Source organism: Myotis nattereri (genome assembly GCF_964212035.1).
Source record: "Myotis nattereri genome assembly, chromosome: 1".
NCBI lineage: Eukaryota > Metazoa > Chordata > Mammalia > Chiroptera > Vespertilionidae > Myotis > Myotis nattereri.
This window is the reverse complement of record NC_138075.1, coordinates 97,234,154-97,254,018: the sequence shown is the minus strand read 5'-3', so window position 1 is coordinate 97,254,018 and position 19,865 is coordinate 97,234,154.

The following is a 19,865-nucleotide window of genomic DNA, read 5'->3' as shown; positions in this document are numbered from 1 at the left end:
TAACAATATTATGAAGAAAACTCTATTCTTATTTCTATTTCATAGAAAAAAAAAAAACCACACAGCGATTTAAAGAGATTTAAAAAAAATGTGCTAAGGATCACTTAGAAGTGGGATTTACACGCAGGAAATTTGACTCAGCAGCCTGTTATTAAATCAAAACATCATTCTCTTTCTCTCCCTCCCTCTGCCTGCCTCTTTCTTATCTTCTACATATTAATATATGTGTCATGTTGTACATCTTTAAATAAGAAGCTTCATACAAATAACCCTGTTTTTGTTAAACCTAAGGATTAATACATTCCCTCGAAGATTTCCTTACCTGAAATTCCAGAGCATTTATCTCACATTATAGGTAGATCTATAAACCATATATAGATTTTTATCACAAGTTATTTTATTGTCTTATCTTCAAAATTGTAATTTAAGCTTCTTTATAACAATACCATACCTATTCTTTGCACGCCCCCCACAGCTTGAACTTTACATGCAGAAGTGCAATAGATAGTGTGCATTAATTGAATTCAAAACAAATCAGCCAATAAATATCAAGTAACAATGGAGGCACTATTCACCATTTTCTTTCCACCCAAGGAAATGTAACATGGCCCAGAAATTAAAAAATAAATATATAAAGATAACTTCCTAACATTTTTTGTACTTGGAGCCAATGGCAGAGTTTCTCAAAATATATATCTTTTTAAAATTTAAATTATGGTAATTTTTTAGACTGATATGGAGAAAGGAGATCTGACACAGAAGGGTTCCAGTGGCTTCAACTAGAAATATTCACTCAGACTTGCACTCCCAGCTATACTCTATAAGTGAAATTCTAATAATCCATTGACTTTCATGGAGAAAAGTGCAGAGAGGGGTGAGGGAATAGCAATATGTATTTAGTGTTGCCCTCTTCTCTTATGGTGGCTAGAAAGAAAGGAAAATTACAATGGTAAAAGTAAGAACCTATTCAATCAGTACATAAATACTGATCATTCACTTTGTCTTCTGCACTGAAGGAGGTACGAAAATTAAGGTCATGATTCTAGAGCTCTGTCCTACTCACTCTTGCACCCATTGTTCATTCCTGTTTGTGCCCTGATAGGGAACCAAACCCACAACCTTGGCATATCAGGACGACACTCCAACCAACGAGGCTTCAGTTCCAAGGAAGCCTTGAAAGAAATTTACCCCAAATAGCCTGGATCTGACTGTGACCAGGGGAGGCTTTGTTCCTTGGCCATCTTCTGGCACAGTAGGCAACACAGAAAGCTGTGTGTTACTACTAGAGCTCTGTGGTCTAGAATCCTCTATGCAAATACGTAGATTAGAGTTAATCCATCCAATGTCCTCCACACATCAATTAAATAAACTTTCCTTGAGCACCCACTATGACCAGTTGTGATGTTGGAAGATGGGGACACAAAGTGAGTAAGACACTGTCCCTCTGTTCAAGGAGCTGAGTCCAATGGGAGAAGTGAACATAAACAGACAGTGAACTACAATATGGTGGCTTGACAAAGATAGAAGCAGAATGTCTTGGAAAGCCAGGAGGGATGCCCCTCTGCACTGAGAAGTCAAGAGTTTGGCAGAGGAGGGGACATTTTAACAGGGTCTTGAAGGCTATATAGGAGATGGCCTGTTAGAGCAGGAGAGAAGAGCATTCCAAACCAAGGCAAACAGCATAAACACACAGTAAGAATAATACTGACAGAACACTCTCATATTTATCATTCCACCGAGGGACTTAGGCGGTTGGACAGACAAATATCATCTTCATTATACAAAGGTGGAAGCTGAAGGCCAGGGCATATCACTTTCCTTAAATTGGTAGTAGCAGGCCATTTAACTCAATGTCTAGGTGCTCCTTTACCTAGATCAGGGATGGGGAACCTTTTTTTCTGCTAAGGGTCATTTGGGTATTTATAACATCATTCGCAGGTCATATAAAATTATCAACTTAAAAATTAGCCTGCTATATTTGGTCAAACATTTAATTGACTCACCCCTAATAACTTGGCAGGGCCAGACCAAATGATTTTGTGGGCCTATGGCCCACAGACTGGATGTTTCCCACTCCAGACCTAGATAGACATGAGTTCCGAAAAACCATAGGAAATGTTCCTGAGAGGACTACCTCAGCTATTTCAAAGTTGGAAACTGGCGATGGTGGAAGGGACAGTGAACATTTATAATTTAATGGGGATTAATAATGTTATGCCTGAAGGCAGAGGGATCCTGGTTGGATGTGACAGCTGCTTACATCTAAATCCAGATGTCATAAAAGAAAAGAGGCCTGGCTGGTGTGGCTCAGTGGTTGAGCATCCACCCATGAAGCAAGATGTCACCAGTTACATTCCCTGGCAGGGCACATGACGGGGTTGCTGGCTCGACATCCGATAGGGGGCGTGCAAGAAGCAGAGATCCATGTTTCTCTTTCAATGATGTCTCTATCTCTATATCTCTCCCTTCCTCTCTCTGCAATCAATAAAGACATATTATAAAATAAAACTAGACTTTTAAAAAAAGAAAGAAAAGAGGATCCATTTCATCAATGGTGCTTTCATCATCCCCATAGGGCTGCACTTTGATATAAAAGGTGGTTTTAACTCCATAGTTTTCTTGGTTTTGGCCTCAGTCCAGCCAACAAGTTCGTGTCATCCATGATCCACTTCCTCCTTAGCACTGCAGGCTCTTCTTCACCTTCATCAGTAAATAGCCATCTTCTCTCACTGCTATCAAGAGCTGGACACATAGACAATGGGCACATTTTTTACATCAATCAGTGCAAAGATAAATTTAGCTCTTGGTTAGCTGTGATGATGCAAGAGTTGTAAAACTTGAATTTGGTCCACACTCATGACATCAGATTAGTTTGGATTCCTCTAAATCGGGGGTGAGAAACTTTTTTCTGCCAAGGGCCATTTCGATACTTGTAACATCATTCTCAGGCCATACAAAATTATCAAATTAAAAATTAGCCTGCTACATTTGGTCAAACATTTAATTAACTCACCCCTAATGCCTTGGCAGGGCCAGACCAAATGATTTCACAGGCCTTATACGGCCCGCAGGCCGGACATTCCCCACCCCTGCTCTAAATCAATAGTAACTTGTTAGAATGATCCTTTGATGACCAAACAGTAGCATAGTGATTTCTCATTACACAAAGCTAGATCGAAGGTATTGTTCTTCTCAGTTGGTACCTCAGGAGGAACATCCCATAGCTCTTTACCTCCAAATCCAAGACGTTTTGCTTAAAATTTTAATTTCTGTACATTAGAACATTATAACAAGGGTTTCTTTCACTTTATTTTTACTCAACTGTGAAACTTGCTCCAAAGCCAAAAATATGAAATATGCCATTGTCACCTCCACACAGAGCAAGTAAACCCTCTAACATTTCTGGGAGGAGACCCACCCTATGGACTTCACCTATGATCCAACCAAATTTCTCCCAAAGTGGACTAAGAGCTTTCTCCTAAGATGAGAAAATTTGTTAAAATAAAATTTTAAAATTCCTCACCAACTAGTTAACCCATTTTGCAACAGGCAATGCCACTTCATTTTTTCAGACTCAGAAAATGAGTCCTGTGGTTTGCATGCTTCCAAGCTGTGCTTCCTGCCTTGGAATAAAAACGCAATTCTTGTGTTCTCCTAGAGGAGGGTAACATCAAGTTCATACAGCAGCTAGAAATGTGATAAATCCACTAGGGCCACAGCGATTCCTGCCTAAACTAACAATTCATTTCATTGCTACAGTTCACTGCTGTTGTCATCACTTTCATGCCTCTAATTACCTGACATCTGTTTTATGTTTGAAGTTTACAACACTTGCCCACTTTGGCTACACTAGTTTGCATCTAACACCAAACACATGTTTATGTTTACCACATACCAGTTCTGCATTCTTGGACTTAAAATTATATCAATTTATAATCCCATTAATGGAAAACTTATGAGAAGGATCCGGCTCCTTTAATAAAACTAGAAAGAACGACCATTTGGATGCTGTTAAGTACAAGCCCTTACCAAAGGCAAAATGCTTCAATTAGATGCACCCTGCTCAGATAAGTGGGCTTCGTAAAACACACCATCTTGGCTGCTGAGACCAAACTATTGGCTGGAGCAGCCTGAGGACTTCCCGTTTTGGGTACTCCATGCAGAAGTCCCCAAATTCAATGGAAAGATAAAGAATGATCAAAGAGAATTGGTTGTACTTTGTTCAAAATAAATAAAATTTGAATCAGCATCCTTGAACTTGGCATGTTGAAGGTCAGTGCGTGAAAAAAAAAATGTTTTTAACTTGGAGAGTGGAAGAGGAGCCAGAGGAGAAGTGCGTGTTACCGTCTGGCAACAGTCTCCCATATATAGCTCACTAGGACAGGGCTAGATACATGTTTGGACATCTATATCTACTCCTGGACAGTTTCCAAAGAAAACTACAGATAAGAACATTATTTGGATCATTTCTGAAGGGTTTCAGCTCTATAAAAATTTAAAAACTTTGGGAACTGTAGGGGATTAAATTTGCTCCCACATGCTTCCTCTCAGTTAAAGGAGAAACTACCCTTTCTCTGCAACCCCTTTTGTGAACTTCGATCCTTTTGGTGAAGACTAGATTAGGAGTCCTTCTCTTTTTCAGAGTCACACATCAGTTAACAGTAAAATTGATCTTCAAAATCAATAAATAAACAAGAGTTTTGATGACCTTTTGATGATTTTTCTAATAGCATTCCTTTAAAACAAAAAATAGCCTTCTATCTAGAATAAACTACAAAGTGTATTCTAGCTAGGAGATAACTGGCCTAGCAGTCTGGATGACAGGAGCAGAGGTATCTTAGGAAAATATACCACGCAAGCTGAAGAACAGTAAGCACTGCATCTTTTGTCGCCACCATGCCGGGACAGGTACCAGATATTAGAGAGCTGTCCCCAGTTGCCTAAGAATCTTACATTAAAAATGACAGACATCAAATGAGATTAGAGCTTGTTCATTTACTAGCATGCTGTTCTAACAAGCTGTTGACCAAAAGCTGCTCTGGGTTTGTCTGAACTTTGGTCAGAAGTCTTTCCCTTTCACCTCATGGTCCCCTCAGCCAACAGGAAGGGCAGCACTATACCCCTTGGGCCAGCTGCTGGCCCTCCACATCTCCCTGTGCTGTGGGGACCCTGCAGTTCCTCTCTCATGTGGGGCAGCGTGCTCCTCTGGGTCCTGTCCAGCTGCATATGTGCGTAGACCCTGCTGCCAATCAACTCAATAAAGATGGGCTGTGCAGCGCAGTGCAAGGGGGTGGAGAGAAGAAACAAGGGGGATAGGCGCCTCTTCCTGGCACTCAGCACGTCCTGAGACGGCCCATCAGGCTCTTAATTCATGCCTGCGAAGCAATATCAATTCCCATCATCTGGGGCCCTGTCCTTACACCTTGGGGGATTTAAGTGGAAACCAAAAGAGCCCACAGCCCTCTTAGAAATTCTGCTCAGACTCAAGAGACTTTCCTGTTTGATCTAGAGATGGGATCATTTTGTCTTGGGCTGTGGATCACTCAGCAGAATTTCAGTTCTGTTCAAACTCGAACCTCACAATAGTTTATGAAAAATGCCAGAGCCCCTCGAAACACCTCAGAAGCATCTTCCCCTCCCTCCTTCTGTCATCCTCTCAGAGCCAGGTCATACACTCAGCTGTGTGGGTGAAGCCAGCTGTGATGGATGTGGGGAGACCCGACAACACATGCCCCTCTTAGAAGGGGAAGCTGCTCAGTTCCAGGGAGCAGAGCCCAGCAGATGATAGACCCAGTGACTGCATATTCTTTTTACATGTTTTAAAGAAATGCTGGATTGATTTTGTACATGAAATCTCCTGGTTTTAAATGTTGCCTGAAAAAATATTAAGTTCAGTGCAAGTCAAACAAAATGTATCTATAAGCTGCCTTCGTTGGGCCCTAGCCTGCCAGCTTTTCACTTTTGCATTCCAACCTGGATGCATTTTCTGGGAGAATCACAGCTCTCAATACCTATCCACCTTCCTTCTTTCTTAATAATAGTCTGGATGATTGATAAGATGCCTTCATATGCATTATTTCATATGAACCTAACTACTACTCTACAAGTCAGCTGTTTTCCTTTTTGTGTCATTTTTCAAATAAGAAAATGGTAGCACTCCAAAGGCAGCACAACATAGTGGCGATCCCACACCCACCAGCACCTGACAGGGCTGGATAGACTTGCCACTTACTAACTGGGTAATCCTGGTCTGTGTGCTCGATTTCCTTCTTCCTTTTTTTTTAAATTAAATCTTTACTGTTCATATTATAACACTTGTTCCTCTTTTTTCCCCCATAACTCCCCTCCACGCGGTTCCCACTCCACCCTCTGTCCTTACCTCCCCCCCCCCCACTGTCCTCATCCATAGGTGCATGATTTTTGTCCAGTCTCTTCCTGCACCCCCCACACCCCTTTCCCCCTGAGAATTGTCAGTCCATTCCCTTTCTATGCCCCTGATTCTATTATATTCACCAGTTTATTCTGTTCATCAGATTTTTCATTCACTTCATTTTTAGATTGCTTGTTGGTAGATATGTACTTGTTCATAATTTTTATCTTTACCTTTTTCTTCTTCTTCCTCTTCTTAAAGAATACCTTTCAGCATTTCATATAATACTGGTTTGGTGGTGATGAACTCCTTTAGCTTTTTCTTTATCTGTGAAGCTCTTTATCTGACCTTCCATTCTGAATGATAGCTTTGCTGGGTAAAGTAATCTTGGTTGCAGGTTCTTGCTATTCATCACTTTGAATATTTCTTGCCACTCCCTTCTGGCCTGCATAGTTTCTGTTGAGAAATCAGCTGACAATTGTATGGGTACTCCCTTGTAGGTAACTAACTGTTTTTCTCTTGCTGCTTTTAAGATTCTCTCTTTGTCTTTTGCTCTTGGCATTTTAATTATGATGTGTCTTGGTGTGGTCCTCTTTGGATTCCTTTTGTTTGGGGTTCTCTGCGCTTCCTGGACTTGTAAGTCTATTTCTTTCACCAGGTAGGGGAAGTTTTCTGTCATTATTTCTTCAAATAGGTTTTCAATATCTTGCTCTATCTCTTCTTCTGGCACCCCCATAATTCGGATGTTGGTACGCTTGAAGTTGTCCAGAGGCTCCTTACACTATCTTCATATTTTTGGATTCTTTTTTGCTTTTTGCTTTTCCGGTTGGGTGTTTTTTGCTTCTTCATATTTCAAATCTTTGACTTGATTCTTGTGATCCTCTAGTCTGCTGTTGGAACTCTGTATAATATTCTTTATTTCAGTCAGTGTATGCTTAATTTCTAGTTGGTCCTATTTCATATCCTCAAGGGTCTCACTAGATTTATTGAGGGTCTCACTAAATTTATCAGCAGTTTCTAGAAAATTCTTGAAAAACCTAATAAGTGTGGTTTTGAACTCTATATCCAGTAGTTTGCTTTCCTCCATTTCTGTCATTTGTGACCTGTTTCTTTGTCTCCGCATTTTGGCTGCTTCCCTGTGTTGATAGGGTGGCTTTCTGTGCTAGGTGTCCTATAGGGCCCAGTGGCTCAGCCTCCCCAATTACCTGAGGTGGACACTCTTGGTGCAACCCTTTGTGGGCTGTGTGCACAGTCTTGTTGTAGTTAAGCCTTGATTGTTGTAGGTATCACTGGGAGGAATTGACCTTCAGGCCAATTGGCTGTGAGAATCAGCTGTGTCTGCAGTGGGAGAACTTCTGTGCTGGAGACACCCTTCTGGGGCAAGATTTGCTTCAGTGGGGCTTTGGTGCTCACTGAGTCTGCCCCCTGAGTGTGTCCCTTATGGATCTGAGGAGTTGTAATCTGGATGGTCCCACTCTGACCACTGGGTACACTGGCTCTTGGATCTCTAAGGAGGTGCTAATTTAGCCTCTGCCTAAGGCTACCCAGCAGGAGCTATGGAGAGATCTGCAGATTCCTCTTCTTTGTTTGGGATTTGGAGGTGCCCAGATGAGGCCCAGCTGTGAAGCAATGCAAGCTGCTGTGGGGCCTTGTGCCTTCTTTTGGATGTTCTGGGTCTCTCTGACCCAGCAGGTATGATGATGGGGACCAATGCCAAGGTCACAAATCTGGAAACTGGTGGAACTGGGACTCCAGTTTAGATTTTCGACCACCCAAGTCCTTGCCCTTCAAATGCAGGCCCTTGTGGCAGTGGCTATGTAGGTGACCAGCAACATTGCATTTTGCTTGGGTCTGTGCTGTCAGCTAACCTTAAAATACCTTAAGATTGGAGATTTAGCTTTTGTAAAATACATTACTGTCTTGTCTATTCTGGCTGCTATACCAAAATGCCACAGACTGTTGTTTATAAACAACAAATATTTATTTCTTACCGTTGTAGAGGCTGGGAACTTCAAAAAGTTTGGTGTCTGATGAGAGCCCACTTCTCAGACAGCTGTCTTTTTGCTGTAACTTTGCATGGTGGGAAGGGGCAAGGGAGCTCTCTTGGGCCTCTTTTATATGGGCTCTGCCCTCATGACCTAATCACCTCCCAAGGTTTCACTTCCTAGTGCCATCACTTTGAGGGTTAGGATGTCAACATATGAAATTGGGGGGGCACAAATATTCAGTCAATATAATTACCAATTCTATAAATTCAAATTTGTATCTATTTCTTCTTCTAGGTCTCTTATATGTCATAGAAAAAGATGTGTATAATACATTGATCACTAAAGACAGCTTTCCAAACAACTTATATAGTGTTTACCCATGTTGTTTTTTTCTCAAGTACATATGTGTGCATGTGTGTATCTATGCATAAAGAAAGATATAGAAGGACAAATATAAAGGTGTTAACAGTGATCTTTTCTGAATAGTAAGATTTCTGAGTATTGAGAGAAACTAAGATGGCGGCATAGATAAACACCGGGAAATAGTCGCTTCCCACAACATTTGAAAAATAACCCAAAGGACGGAGCAAACATCGTCCAGAACAACAGGAAGGCTGGCTGAGTGTAATTTCTACAACTAGAAGAAAAGAAAAGCACGCTGAGAGCCAGAGGAGTTGCGGAGGCTGAGTGCAGAGGTACGGTGGCGGCTCGCGCGCGCGGAAAGGGGGTGGCACCTGAGGACGCGGCTGTCTTTTTGAATCACAAGCTCCCGACTGCTCTGAACTCCGGTTCTGGGAAGTCTCTGGGGACCCAGGACTCATACGGGGAGAGGCTGCTCTGTCAGGCGGCAGCGGGCGAACTTGAGGGCGGATTTCCCTCAGAGGTGCTTGCAGCCGTTACCGGGACACTGAGACGCGCGACTCCGGGCGCGGAGAATCAGCCATAGCTTCTTTCCCTGCCCTTTTGACTCCCTGAGACCCCGCCCCACCCAGGCTGCGGCAGAGGCTTTTGCATTTGAATGTACCTAACTACAGCCCAGCCAAGCAGACCTGGAACTTCCAAGAGAAGGCCCAAGGCCCCACAGCGGCTTGCATTGCTTCACAGCTGAGCCTCTTCGTGTCTCCTCCGGCTGTGTGGCCTCAGGCAGGGGCTGAATTAGCACCTCCTTAGATCCAGGAGCCACTGTACCCAGTGGTCAGAGGGGGACCATTCTCCCACTTCAGACACAGCTGCTTCCCACAGCCAATTGGCCTGGAGGTCAATTCCTCCCATTGATCCTACAACAAACAAGGTACCAAGAGTGCACCAAGAGTGTCCACCCCAGGTAACTGGGGAGGCTGAGCCACTGGGCCCTACAGGACACCTGGCGCGCAGGGCCACTCTATCAACACAGGGAAGCAGCCAAAATGCGGAGACAAAGAAACAGGTCACAATTGGCAGAAACAGAGGAGGGCAGATGACTGGACATAGAGTTCAAGGCCACGTTTATAAGGTTTGTCAAGAATTTTATGGAAACCGCCGATAAATTTAATGAATCCCTCAAGGAGTATAGTGAGACCATGGAGGACATGAAAAAGGACCAACTAGAAATTAAGCATACACTGACGGAAATAAAGAATAATTTACAGAGATCCAACAGCAGACAAGAGGATCCCAAGAATCAAGTCAAAGATTTGAAATACAAAGAAACAAAAAATACCCAACCGAAAAAGAAAAAAGAAAAGAGATTCAAAAAATATGAAGATAGTGTAAGGAACCTCTGGGACAACTTCAAGCGTACCAACATCAGAATTATAGGGGTACCAGAAGGAGAGAGAGGGCAAGATATTGAAAACCTTTTTGAAGAAATAATGACAGAAAACTTCCCCCACCTGGTGAAAGAAATGGACTTACAAGTCCAGGAAGCGCAGAGAACCCCAAACAAAAGGAATCCAAAGAGGACCACACCAAGACACATCATAATTAAAATGCCAAGAGCAAAAGATAAAGAGAGAATCTTAAAAGCAGCAAGAGAAAGACAGTCAGTTACCTACAAGGGAGTACCCATCCGACTGTCAGCTGATTTCTCAACAGAAACCATGCAGGCCAGAAGAGAGTGGCAAGAAATATTCAAAGAGATGAATAGCAAGAACCTGCAACCAAGATTACTTTATCCAGCAAAGCTATCATTCAGAATGGAAGGTCAGATAAAGAGCTTCACGGATAAGAAAAAGCTAAAGGAGTTCATCACCACCAAACCAGCATTATATGAAATGCTGAAAGGTATTCTTTAAGAAGAGGAAGAAGAAAAGGGAACTCTTACCATTTGCCACAGCATCGATGGAACTGGAGAGTGGATAAATACCACAAGATCTCACTTATTTGTGGACTATAATGAACAACATAAACTGATGAACAAGGACTGATCCAGAGACAGAGAGGCTTTGATTGGACTGTCGGGCCTTGGAGGGAAGGTAGGGGAGGGTGGGGGCAAGGAGGAAGGATCAACCAAAGAACTTATATGCAAGCATATAGGCCTAACCGATGGACACGGACAACGGGGGGGTGAGGGGATGAGTGGGGGGAGGGGGGGAGGGGTAGAGGGTACACATATGTAATATCTTAATCAATAAAAAAATATTAAAAAAAAAAGATTTCTGAGTATTGAGATTGCAGTATTTTTTCCATTTTCTTTTTATTTATCTATAATTTCCAATATTCCTCAAATGCTCACATAATCCAATCTAATAAAAGAGAAACATGGTAATTGGCGTATGACCGCTACCCTTCCCATTGGCTAACCAGGGAGATATGCAAATTAACTGCCAGCCAAGATGGCGGCCAACAGCCAGGCAGCTTGAAACTAACATGAGGCTTGCTTGCTTCAGTGACGGAGAAAACCAATGTTCCCCACCTGCCTTGCCAGCCTCTGAGCTTGCAGTTTAAGAAACATTGTAACAAATATAGAAGCTAAACAAAACCCCAGAAACCTGCTTTCAGCGAGGCTGGGATCTTAGAGCTGGAGTTATACAGTGTTTCGATTATAGAACCAAAACAAACCAGATACCTTCTTTCAGCAGCAGAAGCCTCAGAGCTGGAGCCAGAGCTAAAGCTGGCACAGAATAAAAAAAAAGAAAAGAAAAAAAGGAGCAGTTGGGAGCTTCAGTCGGCCTGAAAACAGCCCTCAGCGCCTCACCCAGACTGGCCAGGGACCCCAGTGGGGACCCCCACCCTGAAGGGTGTGTGACCAGCTGCAAACAGCCATCATCCCCTCACCCAGGCTGGCCAGGCACCCCAGTGGGGACCCCCACCCTGATCCAGGACACCCTTCAGGGCAAACCAGCCAGCCCCACCCATGCACCAGGCCTCTATCCTATATAGTAAAAGGGTAATATGCCTCCCAGCACCAGGATCAGCGGAGCCGAAAGGCCTCCTGGCACCAGGATCAGCGTGACAGGGGGCAACGCCCAAACCCCCTGATCGCCCTGCGGCTCTGTGTGTGATGGGGCAGGGCCACAACCTCCCTATCGGTCCTGCTCTGTTCCTGACAGGAGAAAGTGCCCCAACCCCCTGATCGGCCCTGCTCTGTGCCTGATAGGGGGGAGCTCCCCAACCCCCTGATCGTCCTGCCACTCTGTGTGTGACAGGGTGCGGCGCCCCAACCCCCCCACCCCATGGGCCCTACTCTGTGTGTGATGGGGTAGAGCCATAACCTCCCCATCAGCCCTGCCCTGAGTGTGAGAGTGGTGGCACCCCAACCCCCTGATCGGCCCTGCTCTGTGGGTGATAGAGGGCGGCGCCCCAACCCCCTGATCGGCCCTGCTCTGTGCGTGACAGGGGGTGGCACTGCAACCTCCCCATGGACCCTGCCTTGAGTGTGACAGGGGACGGTGCCCCAACCCCCCTATCGGCCCTACTCTGAGCGTGACTGAGGGTGGCATTGTACCTCCCAATCCACCCTGCTCTGTGCATGACAGGGGGTGGCGCCCCAACTCCCCAATCGGCTCTGCTCTGAGCCCGACCAGGGGCTGCACCTAGGGATTAGGCCTGCCCTCTGCCACCCGGGAGCAGGCCTAAGCCAGCAGGTCGTTATCTCCCGAAGGGTCCCAGACTGCGAGAGGACACAGGCCAGGCTGAGGGACCCCGCCCCCTTCCCCCCCCTCCCCCCCGAGTGCACAAATTTTTGTGCACCGGGTCTCTAGTACTCTTATAATAAGAAAAGGTTTTATCTATTGAGAAGTATCTATAGTATGGAATTTCTACCTAGTGAAACTCCTCAACTTAGAGTTGTTTATAGGCACCTTGAGATTGTAGAGCTTGCAAAACCTTCACTTTTGACACCAACTAATGTCCTATCCTATCATACAGGGAACTGGAACACAGCACCAGAGAGGTAGTCTTAAAAATCTCTGTGTTAGACGCCCCAAAAATCTACTTCTGGAAAACTGTTTTCTTTAATTGGTGGAGGAAGCTCTCTCATGTCTCATAGAGAAGCTTTTCTAGCGAGCATCTGTGTGCAATCATCAAGCATTAACGAAGCCTTACCGCCAGCTGGTGTTGCCCTTCCCTTTCCATTCCCAAATGACAAAAACAGGCAAAAACTGGAATCAGGATCCAGGTCTGGGTCTTGGCTTCTTCCACAAGGTTTTACTCATAGGATGCTTTGGGATTCCCTTCAGGATGTCTTTCAAGAAAAAAACATTTGACAATATTAGCAAAGATGTGCCCCGAGCCCCGGGTCTAAGCAGTTGGACCTGGGTGTCCCTGTGGGGGTAGAATCAAGCATTCTGAAAGTCTCTGGTTCAAGCATAGCTCTCAGAAACTCCTCATTCTAAGTGTACTCCTTCCTACCAGATAAACAACTCCAGACAAGATGACTGAGTTTGTCCATTTTGCCCAGTACCCACGATCTGGTGAACCTCCTCCCTTCTGGATGCCTTCTCTCACCAGTACCAGAGCCTTTACACCATCTCTGTCCACTCCACCCTCCTCTCCCCACTCTGATCCAATCTAGGACTCTGCTTTTTAATTCCCATCCTGAACTCACCTGAGTCTAAAATTATCTCTCCCCACCCCCTCCACATCAGAATTTCAGCTGCTAGGTGAAAAATAAATAAATAAATAAATAAATAAATAAATAAATAAATAAATAAATGTATTCATTCTGAAATTGCTAATGACCAATACGGATTTAGGGATACATGTATTTATGAATACATGCTCTTAGAGGAGAAAAAAAACAAACAAACAGGAAATTGGAGAGGGCAAGGCCTAATCCAAAGAAAGAAGTGGCTGAGGTTGTGCTGTGGGCATCACGGCTGGCAGAGGAAACATTTGCATGCCTGCACATTGCAGAGCCCTCGAATTTAAACCATAGCTGTGGCCTGTCTACAGGTGAGGCTCTCTCTGCTTTGATATGAACACTTTTGAATTCATATCACAGAGACAGGCCCTTTGGAGAACACCAGTGACCTTTCTCATTGCCAAGAGCTATAGCCAGTTTTCCTTGTCCACTTAGCAATGTCTTCTCTGTCAACTTCCAAATGACAGCTCGATGAAGAAAAAGCCGCCAGCTCTGCCACTGACTCACTCAGCAACCTTAAAGAAATGCCATGGCCTTGCCCTTGGACTCTTCATTGCAAAATGGAAGGACTACATTAAACCCCAGTTCCCAGACTCTTGGATTCTATAGCAAAATTTTTTAAAGTACCTTTTGGGAAACATTTTCTTTTATCTCAAAAACATATTTTTTAAAAAAATTATCTAATAAAAGAAGATATTTTGCACCAAAAGTGAGAAAGAACAAAATCAGAGAATAAGGACTAGTCCTTTAAATTGAATAAATATTTCTTGAGAAAACTCACTACAGCCTTAATTTTTCTCTTTAGTTGGGAGAGGTAGACACTCTGTCCTGTATGACTCCTGAGGTGCCTTTGAGCATGGTATCTTAGACACGAAAAATGAAAAAGAAAAAAAGCATCAGCACAGCTCCTTTAAAGCCGAGGAGGATGCTTAGAACTTGGGAAAATTTCAGGCTCCACATTTCAGCAAAAGCTTTGCAATCCACTAAGACTTTAAGAGGAAGGACTTAAATATCCATCTGTTTGCCTTGGGGGACTCAGAGCAAGAGCAAAGTTTCAAGCTGATGGGCTAATGATATTGTAGCATACTTACTAGGCAATAAAGGATAAAATAGATGACTATATGTTTGGGGCACTCCAGTCTCTCATTATATAGCTTTTATGAAATTCACTTTATATACCCTCAGCTGGAATGGCTCCTCCAAAGACATCCCAAGATTGAGTAATTGTTCATTATATCTTCAGGGAGGGGTCCATCTATAGTCATGAATCCCCATGAAAACTGTGGGAAAATATCCCTGCTCTTTCATTACATCTAAAATGTGATCACCCGATGTTAAAGCACAAAGAGCAGTTACATTTTAAAGGTGAACTACAAAACTAAATTGAGAGTTGACTTAATCCCATTTTTATGGGCTGATTAATGTCCCGAGTAAGCAGGCTGGGGAAGAAAGTTCATGCCTGTTTCGTTTAATGGAATGCAGCATGCTTTTTGGCTTTTATCATGGGAGTACATCGCTGCTACTGTGGATTTGCACAGAACAAGATTCAAAGCCATTGTCAGAACTTTCCTTGTGCCAAATGGACCCAAAATTATTCACTCACAAAAGTTTCTACTAATCATGGCATCAAACTTGTGAAAAAATAAAATAGGATAAATCAGAAGTTGAGATTTCTTCACAAGAGGCTAAAACAGCATGTCGGCTGACAGTATCTATCTGTGATAGCTTGAAATCTGAGTTATTTTAAAAAGACACATAAACTCTGCCACAGTAGTGATGGTAAGAACTACTTGTTGGGTAGCTACTCTGTGCAAGGAATTGTGCAAAGTACCTTGCATATGTTTTCTCATTTAACCTTCAGAGACAGCGGATATGAACCTTGAAGAGGTTAAGCAACTTGTCCAACGAGTAAGCCTAGGCTTTCCTGACCCATGAGGTAACCCTGCTCCCTCTGTATTGGGCTGTTTGACTGTGCAGTCTCCACCTCCCTTAGTCAGCTTCTTTTCCCTGCCCTTGTACAACTATTTAAAGAAGACATCCTTTCATTCATCCACTGCTTCTTCGGTGAAGAAGCTAGAATTTTTCAAAGCTTCTTCCCAAAGCAACATGCCCAAAGCAACTTTTCTCTCCCACCCAATTCAACCTCCACACCCCAAAACCTGAAATACATGGTTATTTTATTCCTCATCCCTTACTGAGATACCTCAGTATCCCAGCAAGTGATCCCTCCAACATGAAAAATATCAATTATCACCGAAACACTTTTATAGTGTTTTACATGTCAAAGAACTCTTTCCCATGAATTATTTCATTTGATAAATTACCTGGAATAAAAGGTGGGAAGAGGGAGACCAATTATTCAAGTGGAGATTTGGTTTGGGAGAGCAGCATTTATAGATAGTACCCAAGCCCACCAGGCTTATGGCCCACACACAGTTGTTAGGAAATGCAAAACAGTAAGGGTTTACTGTCACCTAATTTAATAGTAATTTTTTAAAATAGATTTTTATTTCAATCCTCACCCAAGGATATCTTTGTTTTTGTTTTATTTTAGAGAGAGGGAGGGAGAAAGAAACACCAATGTGAGAGAGAAACATCAGTTGGTTGCCTCCCACTATGGGCCCCAACTGGGGATTGAACCAACAGCTTAGGTGTATGCCCTGATTTAGAGTTGAACCGCAACCTTTTGGTGATGCTCCAACCAACTGAGACACCCTGCCAGGGCATAATGGTATTTTGGTTTCATGCAGCTCCTATATTAGGCTAAATTGTGAAGGAGCCACCATCTTCCACACACCTGCCCTTGAATTTTAAGTTTTTTTCTCCCCATCCCTAACTCCTTCCTCTATCCTTCACTCCCATCAAAACTTCCTTTCAAGAAACAATAGAACCTATTTGCACTGATGTATAATAACCTGTAATAGACCAAAATGTTAGTGATTGTCCTAGAATTTTTATTACCATAATAGGGATTCAATGCCTTATCAAAAGAAATGGTTTTTAAAGATCAGACATTAATTAATAAAGTAGTAGCCTAACCGGTTTGCCTCAGTGGATAGAGTGTCGACCGGGGGATTGAAAGTTCCCAGGTTTGATTCCGGTCAAGGGCATGTACCTTGGTTGTGGGCACATCCCCAGTAGGAGGTGTGCAGGAGGCAGCTGATCGATGTTTCTCTCTCATCGATGTTTCTAACTCTCTATCCCTCTCCCTTCCTCTCTGTAAAAAATCAATAAAATATATTTTTTTAAAAAGAACATTTTTTAAAAATTAATAAAGTAGGAAAGATGGAGGAGAGTGGCAGAGCTTCTGAAGTTACAAAACAGATAGCCCCTAACTTTGCTTTCTAGTACTGTCTAGTGCTTTCTAGTACTTTCCAGTGATTTGCCTCTACTTAGGTCACACAGTCCTGAACCAAAGCAGAGTGACTATACTTCACCTCCCTCCAGACTCAAACTCCCACACAGAACCTCCACTGAAGATCCAGCCGGGAGCCAGTCCAGATGCTTTGTCCAAGTCTCTAACTGTCCTGGAACTGAGGAGCCCCACAGAGCCAGGACTGCTTCAGGCTGCAGAAATCTAACTCCCCAGTTAACCAGGAATTGGGGCAAAAGGAATTCAGGCCACCAGTGTTACCTGCCGTTTTTATCCCAATTGATTGTTTTACAACTGTGGCAAATGAGTAGGTCACATTAGCCTTTTAAAAGATGAATTTTGGAGAAACCAAGAAGGCGGCATAGGTAAACACCAGAAATTTCTGCCTCACACAATCACTTCAAAACTACAACTAAAAGACAAAATGGACATCATCCAGAACAACAGGAAGGCTGGCTGAGTGGAAATTCTACAACTAGAAGGAAAGAGAAAAACACACTGAGACTCAGAGGAGGTGTGGAAGTAAAGTGCAGAGGTATGGAGGCGCAGGCCAAAAGGGCTGAAACTGAGGACGCAGTTGTCTTTTTCAATTGGGAGGGAGACGCACACTCCTGCTCTGAACTCCAGTTCCGGGCGAGTGTCTGAGGACCCAGACTCATATGGGGAGAAACTGGACTGTCTGGCATTGGTCAGAACTCGAGGGCGGTTTTCTCTCAGAGGTACTTGCAGCGATTACCGGGACACTGAGACTCGGGGCCTCTTAGGGTAGGACTGAGGAGCAGACATAGCTGTTTGCTCCACCCTGTTGATCCCCTGAGACCCCGCCCCACCCAAGCTGTGTGCAGAGGCTTTTGCATATGAAAGGGCTGGCCCTTTGCAATCTGAAAATTACCTAACAAACTGCACCTGGGTCAGAGAGACCCAGAACTTCCAAAAGAAGGCACAAGGCCCCACAGCAGCTTGCATTGCTTCACAGCTGGGCCTCATGTGGGCACCTCCAAACCCCAAAGAAGAGGAATCTGCAGATCTCTCCATAGCTCCTGCTGGATAGTCTCAGGCAGAGGCTAAATTAGCACCTCCTTAGAGATCCAAGAGCCAGTGTACCCAGTGGTCAGAGTGGGACCATCCAGATTACAACTCCTCAGATCCATAAGGGACACACTCAGGGGGCAGACTCAGTGAGCACCAAAGCCCCACTGAAGCAAATCTTGCCCCAGAAGGGTGTCTCCAGCACAGAAGTTCTCCCACTGCAGACACAGCTGATTCTCACAGCCAATTGGCCTGAAGGTCAATTCCTCCCAGTGATACCTACAACAATCAAGGCTTAACTACAACAAGACTGTGCACACAGCCCACAAAGGGTTGCACCAAGAGTGTCCACCTCAGGTAATTGGGGAGGCTGAGCCACTGGGCCCTATAGGACACCTAGCACAGAAAGCCACCCTATCAACACAGGGAAGCAGCCAAAATGCGGAGACAAAGAAACAGGTCACAAATGACAGAAATGGAGGAAAGCAAACTACTGGATACAGAGTTCAAAACCACACTTATTAGGTTTTTCAAGAATTTTCTAGAAACTGCTGATAAATTTAGTGAGACCCTCAATAAATCTAGTGAGGCCCTTGAGGATATGAAATAGGACCAACTAGAAATTAAGCATACACTGACTGAAATAAAGAATATTATACAGAGTTCCAACAGCAGACTAGAGGATCACAAGAATCAAGTCAAAGATTTGAAATATGAAGAAGCAAAAAACACCCAACCGGAAAAGCAAAAAGCAAAAAAGAATCCAAAAATATGAAGATAGTGTAAGGAGCCTCTGGACAACTTCAAGCGTACCAACATCCGAATTATGGGGGTGCCAGAAGAAGAGATAGAGCAAGATATTGAAAACCTATTTGAAGAAATAATGACAGAAAACTTCCCCTACCTGGTGAAAGAAATAGACTTACAAGTCCAGGAAGCGCAGAGAACCCCAAACAAAAGGAATCCAAAGAGGACCACACCAAGACACATCATAATTAAAATGCCAAGAGCAAAAGACAAAGAGAGAATCTTAAAAGCAGCAAGAGAAAAACAGTCAGTTACCTACAAGGGAGTACCCATATGACTGTCAGCTGATTTCTCAACAGAAACTATGCAGGCCAGAAGGGAGTGGCAAGAAATATTCAAAGTGATGAATATCAAGAGCCTACAACCAAGATTACTTTACCCAGCAAAGCTATCATTCAGAATGGAAGGTCAGATAAAGAGCTTCACAGATAAAGAAAAAGCTAAAGGAGTTCATCACCACCAAACCAGTATTATATGAAATGCTGAAAGGTATTCTTTAAGAAGAGGAAGAAGAAGAAAAAGGTAAAGATAAAAATTATGAACAAGTACATATCTATCAACAAGTGAATGTAAAAATCAAGTGAATAAATAATCTGATGAACAGAATAAACTGGTGAATATAATAGAATCAGGGGCATAGAAAGGGAGTGGACTGACTATTCTCGGGGGGGAAAAGGGGTGTGGGGGGTGGGGGAAGAGACTGGACAAAAATGGTACACCTATGGATGAGGTCAGTCCAGGGGGGGGTGGGGAGGGCAGGGGTTAAGGGCAGTGGGTGGGGTGGGAACCGGGTGGAGGGGAGCTATGGGGGATAAAAAGAGGAACAACTGTAATAATCTGAACAATAAAGATTTAATTTAAAAGAGAAAAAAAGAAGATGAATTTTACCTTAAAAAAATAATAGCTCATAATAGTGCTTAATGTTTACTATGCCAGGCATTGTTCTAAGCATGTATTAAGTTAACCATCACAACAGCACTTTGATACAGCTGCTATTATTTTCCACATTTTATAGATAATGAATTGAGGTTCAGAGAGGTTAGGTGACTTTCCCAAAGACACATAGTTAGAAAGTGAAAGCTGAGATTCAAAGAAAACATAATTGAGTTCTAGTTCTAGCATTTCCACTAAGTAGCTGTGTGACCTTGGGCCAATCACTCAACTTCTCTGGGCCTATCAGGAAAGGGCATTGAACTAGTTTACCTCTGGCCGTACCTAGCTCTGCAATCTATTAGA